Here is a 9,333-nt window from a genome sequence, read left to right as displayed (position 1 = left end):
GCAGATCAGAAATCCATTTCACATGGGAGTAAGTCAGGACACTTTTAATAAACGTCTCGTTAGAGCAGGTTTAGTGCAGATAAAGCGATGCCATTGTGCGCGCGCCCCTGGAGAGCAGGCAATGATGTAACGCGCGCATTTGTGTCCAATTCCCCTGTCATCCATTTCATTAGTTAATCTACTCATCTCAGTCTCTCCATCTCTGTTACCCTCTCTTCTCTCCTGCCAATCTGCGCATCTCTACCAACAAACTATTCTACAAATAAAAGACCCTTCTCTGAGATTGCTTATTATGATCGTGCTGTATGATGTGCTTTGATAAATGCTGGTTCGTCACCTAAAGTCTGTTCAAGGCCTATCCTAAAGGAACGCATTGAGAAATCCATATATCTGGATTTTCTGAAGAGGGAAAAAGAAAGAATGAAAAAAAGAAAAAAAGCCTTTGGCCTAACTAAAAATGTATAATTAGCACATTTACGTAGGCCTGTACAATATAGGGCCTATATAAAACAGAGCGTGAGAGATCTCCCTTTCCCTATTTCTTCAAACCCATCTCTCTTTCGATGTCTTTCCCAGTTCCTGTCTCATATCCTCTCGATTCTGTTCTGTCCCCTCTTCTCTTTCTCTGTCGTTCTCCGACGTGGAAATAAATAAAGCGATAAAATCTCTGCAGCACATTGGAAAAATGACGGATCAAACTGGAAAACCACAGAAATAAATAAATAAATATATAGGCCTATACAAAGCAAAAGGTGCTATAATATAGTGAGAAGAATGGGAGAAAATATGCTTAAACATGAAAAAGATTAATTACCACAAGAATTGCAAAAAAATATATATTTTTAAATTTCAAGAAATTGTACATCAACGGGTCCAGGGCGGCCCAAACATTCACATTTAAATACTTATTTTATTCATAAAAATAATAATAATAATAATGGAATATTAAATTGTTTATTTTTATTTCCTTATTTTTGTATTGTTTTGTTTGTTTTTACATTTTGCGGTTTGATTAGTTTCCCTCTGTCATCAAACGGCTGATAAGATGTATATAGGAAAAGCCACAACCACAAGATGTATCTAGTGTTGTATCTTTTATCTTTTATATTGATATCAAGGTTTTGGTATCATAATGATATCCGTTATCGCAGCTTTTCGTTAAAGCTCAGGTAGCCTACAATATCTACAAGACGGTTTGTTGCCAAAGCCACAAGCATGAAGCTCTGAGAGGTGAGCTGAACTCATGCCCACCCCTTACACCACCGATCCCTGCTCGGTGATTAATGATATTTCACTAAGATTAATCACAGAAAATGAAAGATCTTGGAGGTTTTCAGTGGATAGGCGGGGGATGTGGAGATGATGTAGAGGAGAATTAGCACCATCGAATCTTTTTAGATGCAAATATTGCGTTATCTCCCCGTTACTGCACTGTTTTTGGTGTTTATGATTAATTATCTCCTCTTGGTGAAAAATAAATCATGCGAAATTAGGATCTCGCTGCCTCCACCAGCCTTGCAGTTGATGGCAGGTCGTTGTTGTTAATTTCTGGTTGAAATTGACACACTAATTATAGTGCGGCATACGAACACTATAAGGCAAGATTACCTCAGCTTTTTTTTATTTTTTTTTATTTTTTTTATCAGATACCCCCTTATATTTTACCAATTAAAAATCGCAAACGCATTTCATTGCCCCGGGATAAAAACAAAAAAACATCCTCTTTCACAACATTGGCCATCACTTTTCCCCATCAGATTCATTGTGATGTATTAGATGCAATAAATTATCCCATGTAACAAAACATGGCGCGCTGAAAGGCAGATAATCTGGAGGCGCGAGATAAGGATTCATTATTCCTCATCATTATGGCTCTGCCTTCTTTCTTAATCAGACTCTCTGATCCTGCAGGATCTGGGCACAGAGCAGATAAGCGCCAGTCGTTTATAATTCTCCCCACCTTGGCCTAATATTTTCAAATCACATCGGGAGGAAGAGGCAGCTGGAACAAAAAACAGGCTTATGGTTGTAGGGAGAGCACACGGTTGGAGAATGGTAAAACAGAGGGAGAGAGAGAGAGAGAGAGAGAGAGGGAGGCAACACTGTGGCTATATTCACTGATTTTAACATTACATTATGAAAAAAACGCCAATTTCTTTTCATCAAAGTATGTTAAAAATGCTAGATGAACTAATGAAATGTCTCATTTCACAATTCAAAATGAACTATTTTACCATATGGTGTTGATTTTGATCATAATATAAAGGTCAATAATGACAATAATAAAACCTTCGGTGACTAAGGCGAATAAGATCAATGGCAACTGATAAACAAGCGATAAATTAATACGGTTAGGTGAAAATGAACGCTGAATTGAGAGGTTGTCCAAACAACTCAACTGAGCGACACATTGGCTCAAAGTGTTTAAACAGACCACCCCGCTTTCTGCTGCTGAAATTAATCGCTTTATAAACGTGAGATAATAATCCCCTGCTCTATCTGCCGATAAGACTGAGAGAGTTATAAATACCAAAAGCATAAATAAGTAAATGAGTGGAATAAACAGCGCTGTGTTAGTATCAAACTCAAGGTTTACACTTGGCTGTTGTCAGCTGTACTGTCACGCTGAGGTTCACGTCAACTATACGACATTAATCACTGAATTTCATGGCGCGAGAGGCAACGGTGTGTGTGTTTGTGTGTGTGTGTGTTTTATTGCCCCCAAAAATTATTCTCGCCACAAAATTGCGCTATCCCTTAAAACAGTTCAGAAATAATATCGCCCATCTCCCCAAAACCTAACGCAAAATGCAGGCCCATTGTTGACGTTTTTCAAACATCCTTCTTTTTTACAATAGCCTCCATATTTTACTTCACACACAATCTAACTAATATTTGTGATATTTGCGGAATGGATGATGTCTATACGTCAGTATTTTCCCTTCCAGATCAGTCTTATTTATGCTATGCGTTCAGAGATAAAAGATAATAAGAAACGAGAGAAAATTTATTTGAAAATGAATTTGCTCTCAAAAGAAATAAATTGAACTAATTAATTCAAACCGCCGTTGACGTTAATCTGTATTTATCATATTTATAATATGTACTAATTATCTGTGCAATATTTCTTCATTTGACTTTTTGTTTTATAACATCTAGTATGCGCATTCATCATTGATGCATATTAAAAACATTTTTACATAGATATTAGGGTGTTGTTTATTTGACTAAGCACTTTATTTAAGACTGAGACAGATTATTAAATCATTATCTTCTGGATGTGCCTTTGCCCAATTCCAGTATTAAATCAAATACATAACATGTGAGGTCTTGTTGATGCTCTGGAAACATTGAATAATTCATTTTTTAAAGAGCCTTGTTTTGGCTCGACGTTATAGAAGTGTAGCTGAACCGCGATTACATTGCATGTGTTCTGATTTCTGACATTCTCAAAGGCCTCTCCAACGCCCTGGCTACAGAGCCGAAGACTTACCTTCAGAGAGTTTCCACTGCAAGCCTGCAACAGAACACCTGTAATGATTTAAGGAAATCTACATTTTAATATAAAACAATATCAAATATAAAAGAGTAATAATAAAATCAAAAGACTGGAAATTCTAAAATTTCAGTGCTGAAGATGTGATATAGCCTATACAAACACCACGATTTACCTACCGATATATATCATGGCCACAATAAAAGATTTTGTTTAGGAATTAGTTGAAATTATCGACACAGGCACGTCACAATTCTACACATTGCATCATCTGATTTTAATTGTTTTAATATCGCATTTATGTTATGCAAATCACAATAGGCCTATATTTAATGTGGAAAGACACTATAATATTTCTAGTAAAATATCTCGTAATAAAATATTTCGTGAAAAATACGTGTTTAAGCAAGCGTTTTTTTTTTCTTTAGCCTACGTACACTGAAAGAAATGTTTCATTCATCCAATTTAAAAAAATGTAGGGTAATGATTCACATCTATATTTTTTAACTTGAGCCAATGAAAAAATAAATAACTTGTCCTAAGGGCAAGTCGTTTATTTTTCATTGGCTCACGATGAAAAATATAGATGTGAATCGTTACCCTACATTTTTTTAATTGGATGAATGAAACATTTTTTTCAGTGTATATTTACCATTTCATATAAAACATAAATGGAAATATACGAACAGAATTTCAACAGATATTTCATTATAAATTATTTACAAAATATAGTATAGTTAACGCAAGGATTTAATGAATAAAAACAGAAATTCAAATGGTCAAACCGTGGCAGGCGCTATCAGTCATCGCATGCACTATAGAGCATCAGTCTGGCATCTAACGGGCTGCGTTATTACGACTCACGGAGAAAAGCGGCGTGCTATCGAGCGCACGCGGGCGGTACCTGTTCCCTCTCCGCGGCCCGTACGTCCACGTCCACTCTCTATGTTAAAAAGGTTCGTTACGGACTCGTGTGATCGCTCCCATTTAGATTAAGTGTGTGTTTTTACTCCGCAGCCTGCACCGACCCGGAAGAGCTCGCGCGTGGTGTACAGTAAGTACGGTAAGTGTGTGTGTGTGTGTGTGTGCGCGCGCGAACTAGAAAGACGGAGTGTGTGTGTGTGTGTGTGTAGGCTAGAAGAAAAAAAAAAGAGCCTCGTTTTTTTTTCTCTCCTGCTGTAAATGCCATCGGCACTTCCATCTGTGTGGCACTTCACATCTGAAGCCCATCAGAAAAAAAACGCCTGACCACGCGTCAACCACAATTCCGCAGGTCAGTACATATTCGGATTGATATTTTCCATATTTTCTAAACTCATTTCTAGCTCCACAATTAGCCTAGCTCCCAAAATTGTCGAATCAACTGATTTAGCTTGCATGTTCCTAAGCGTTATGCATGCGTTTAAATGCCAGTTCTTCGGATGCTTTGTCCCCCCATTTTCTGTTTGGAGCAATACACCTGGCCATGATAACAATCCTTTCTGCGTCAGATATGTTGGGTTTGCGAGTGTCAGTTTTTAAAAAAATAGATATTTTTTTACGTGTTGTTCTGTCTGAGGGTGGTACAGTCATTTAACAATTCCAGACGTGTATATGTCAACTCTCATGAGCTTATTCATTTCACCCGACACATATATAGGCTATGCGTTTCACCAGCACCCACGTCCAGTTTCCGACAATCGGGGTGGGATTTTATGGACGCCGCTGTATTTTAAGAGTCATTTTCCCGCCTACCGTCCTCTAGATGAAGGATTTTAATGATCTATTACCACCTGAGTGTGAGCGAGTATGCTTCCCTTAACCCGTGAAATTGATCTGATTAGCACCGCAATGGGTCATAAAGATAAGTTGATTTGCTGAAACTGTGCTTCCAGTGTGTGTGTAGAGAGAGAGAAAGAGAGGCAGAAAGAGCGAGAGAGGATGCATTTGTGTTGCTGGTTTGAAGAACATTGGAAACAGAGAGAAGAGGACGCGACATTAAGGCACATCATAGGCCGTCTTTCATGGGCGCGAGCTCGTTTGGTTTGTGTTTGCATGTAGAGAGCAGCAGCTTCCATTGATTGGAGCTGAATGCGCGTAAAACAGCTGTTTCTGCCTGATAGCACGAGACCGGCCACTCCATTCAGCTGCACAGTGAAATGATCTGAAACCATGTCCTCAAATCAGCACTCGACTGAAAGGAAGAGATGCACTTTTGTTTGAACGAGAATATCCCTGCGATGTGCCTCTTTGTTTACCCCCTTTGAGTTATGAAGTTGTTACATGCGACATCCCAAAGAGCACCAATGGATATCAAATAAATACATTAGGCCTAAAGCAGCCGAGCACAGGGTGATGATGTTATACGAACAGACGGATTCATATTTTGAAGGCTAATATATCGGGGATGGATCAACGAAAACGAATAACAAATGGAGACTAAATAACGATTATTTGGGAAATTAATTGGTTGGCTTGTTGCAGATTTGTGGAGTTTGCTGTCATCAGCGCCAATTGAAAACCATCTTTAGATGTTTCTCTCTCGAGCGAGGAATTATCAAAAACAAAACCTGCGCTCGAGGCTCTCGTGTTTTTTCCCTCTCACCTTTTTTCAGTCAGTTATTCTTAGAAATAAGTCAAACTCTCATTATGACGCAACTATCAGAATTTCACGTCCTCGACTGGGTTCTAAGAATTTGCAGCATAACCTACATAGGCCACCATCACACAGTATACAAATTCAGACAGAAAGTTCGTTCTTGAAAAGATTAAGTGCATGAATCACAATCCGCCCAAGTCTACTTTAACGTTCCGAGTTACCGTTATTCTTCTTTTTCTATTATTATTATTGGATTATTGCTGTTGTTATTATTATTATTATGTTATACAATTGTGGTTATTATTATATGATACAATTAGAATAATAATTGTCTATTTTTTTATTATTATTATTATTATTGCTTTTGTTTTATAGAAATAACACACACACAAAAATAATTTCTCGTCCAAATATTTTGGACATAATTTATTCTAACATTATGCGTTTTACAGTTTAGCTCCTTTGTGATTTTCCACTGCTGGGAACTGAGAAGAGACACGTTTTGTTGCTTAAAAATAAATGTGACGAACGAGCCTTTAAAAGCGTGAATATCACAAATGAAGCGCTCGTGTTTCGCTATGGACTGAACCCCCCTACCCTGTCTTCATCATTCGGTAGCTGGGGTGAAGTGTGTGTCCTCTGGTTCACCCCGCTCTGTTTGGACAGCTATACCTGGGCACTCTAGGCCGACCCTTTCAAATCTTCTCACATCTTCAGCTGGTCGCCACAGACGTCATGGAGGCTTGCGTTAAAATTTGATTCATCCCCATACAACCTACGCATGTATAACGTGTCGATGTATGGAGGGTCCATATAGGCCTACATAAATGACAAAATCAGTCACAGATAACAATCGCACTCGCCTCCGCACGATCAAACAAAAATGAAAGCGGATGAAAATTAACACAATTGTTTTGATTGAGTGTATTGTGTAATTATATTGTAGGCCTATATCACAAAAATGATAATAACCGTGCTACTACTAGTAGGCCTACTAACACTAATAATTATAACAGTAGTTGCAATAGCAAATGTAATGTTTGTTTGTTTATTATTATCACTTCTGTGCACCATATTGTTTGTGATGGCTTCTACCGTCATGACCTGCTATCGGATTTTATCATCTACACGCCCGTTCAAAACACTTCACCAAAATTATTAGAGAGGTTTTATGTGTCGATAAATGGTGCTCGATAAACAAAGCGTGTTATCAGCGCACATCTTCTAAGGCTATATATATATATTTTACGGTACGGTTATTTTTCTTTCTCTTTTCCTTGTATAACACCTTATAGCTGTAGAATAGGATGAAGTATGAAAAATGCTATCATGTTTTTGAGAGGGGAAGACATGCAAATACTTCCAAACTCTGACACATCGTGTCTGTAGTGTTCGGCACTGTTTCCATCCATGTCCCGCGCACTAAGCTTAAGACATTCAGTCAAGAAACAAAACACATAATCAGGATTTCACTTTTACCTTCGAGTGCCTCTTAATGTACGCTCGCGCGGATCATTACACGCGTCCGCTGACAGCTCGACAATGACAGTGAGCCGTGCACCATATTGTTTGTGATGGCTTCTACCGTCATGACCTGCTATCGGATTTTATCATCTACACGCCCGTTCAAAACACTTCACCAAAATTATTAGAGAGGTTTTATGTGTCGATAAATGGTGCTCGATAAACAAAGCGTGTTATCAGCGCACATCTTCTAACCCTTGTTATAGGATAGACTAAAATAAAACGACCGGGTCTTAAGTTCTCACCCACAGTGAAAAGTGTGATGCCTTGGGAAGACATGCAAATACTTCCAAACTCTGACACATCGTGTCTGTAGTGTTCGGCACTGTTTCCATCCATGTCCCGCGCACTAAGCTTAAGACATTCAGTCAAGAAACAAAACACATAATCAGGATTTCACTTTTACCTTCGAGTGCCTCTTAATGTACGCTCGCGCGGATCATTACACGCGTCCGCTGACAGCTCGACAATGACAGTGAGCCAATTCAACACTTTCCATCCAAGTTCGGTCTTTACCAGAGAACGAAGAGGGGGAGAGAGAAGATGCACATTTCCTGAATCAGCATTTTCAACCAATTCCATTATTTTTTTTTTTAAAGGAACATGAAAGCTAGTCGCCACGATGGAATGAAAATGATCGACATCATTTTATCATTTATTATAATAATCATTATTTCTTACTTGTTTTATTTTTCATTTGAAATCACATTATTGGAGTAACACTAGTGTTTACCCATCGTTTTCTAGACCCCTAGAGAAATAACTATCGCGAGAAAAACGCAAGCTTGCAGAGAACACATTTTACATCCAACGCGAAGAGTAGATTTCCTGCCTGTTTACTGACGTCACGTCCAGCGGAGACTGGGCTGGCCATCATCTCAGAGCATTTCAGAGCATCGAACGAGCAGCCCAATTACATTTTGTCAATCTGTGGGGCCGGGCCGGCCAAACCGGAGCATTACAGACAAAATATCACCCTAAGTGCCAAGCCCCCTTATTACAGATAAACCAAGTAGGCCTAATAGCGAATATAATACTTGACACTGTCCCATAATGTGTCGTCGGAGCACACTGTCAGAAGTAATGTTCCCATTATATATTTAAGGTTAAAGTTTTACCCGTGCGTACTGAAATGCTAATGTATTTGCATCACGTTACATGTAATGGCCCCTTAAATGAATAACGATGCAGTCGTTCGGTTGGTGTCCTTCAAGGAATAAAGAACACCGACTTAAGCTGCCGGGGGAAAAGCCTGTGTTTAAATAGCGAGCGGAAAGTAAGGTATGGCCTTAGTCTTACTGCACCATTAGCCTATATGTCGCAGTCAGGGTTTAAGAGCCTCTTTTGAACATGCAGAGGTAAGCTTTAGAAAAACGTGCTTGTCACCGCGAGAGGACGCACTGTCACAATTTAAAAGAGAACACACACCACACGAGCTGCCACTGTCGTATAGACACAAAAGGCAGCACGCCACAGAAAGACGGTGCCCGTAGGACATACTGATATTTCAGTATTTGTATTTGTATTTTTTTGTATATTTATTTTACTAAGCAACCTTAATAAATACTTGCAATAATTCTTCCGCACATTTATTAATACCAAAAATCTGGAATTAATAAATTAATAAATAACATTTCAGTTTCTATTTCAGACGCTGCCATTGTCCTAATTTAAATTCGTTGCTTTGTATCCAAATTGCTACTTTGTTTATGAACAAAGCCCCCCCCCCCCCCCC

General features: G+C 38.7%; 1 protein-coding gene across 1 annotated transcript in view; it reads left to right on the top strand.

Annotated features, from left to right (window-relative positions):
- The first annotated feature begins 4,707 nt into the window (after positions 1 to 4,707).
- The window catches only part of LOC107748455 (transcription factor GATA-3), a 15,075-nt gene continuing 10,449 nt past the window's right edge, over positions 4,708 to 9,333 (top strand). Inside the window, exon 1 of the mRNA XM_016563228.1 lies at positions 4,708 to 4,769. The gene's annotated coding sequence lies outside the window, so the exon portion shown is untranslated. The remainder of the gene's footprint in view (positions 4,770 to 9,333) is intronic.

This window comes from Sinocyclocheilus rhinocerous, unplaced genomic scaffold, assembly GCF_001515625.1.
Source record: "Sinocyclocheilus rhinocerous isolate Xijiao unplaced genomic scaffold, SAMN03320098_v1.1 scaffold78, whole genome shotgun sequence".
Taxonomy (NCBI): Eukaryota; Metazoa; Chordata; class Actinopteri; order Cypriniformes; family Cyprinidae; genus Sinocyclocheilus; species Sinocyclocheilus rhinocerous.
The sequence above is the reverse complement of the archived record's forward strand: the minus strand, read 5'-3'. Positions and strand labels throughout refer to the sequence as shown.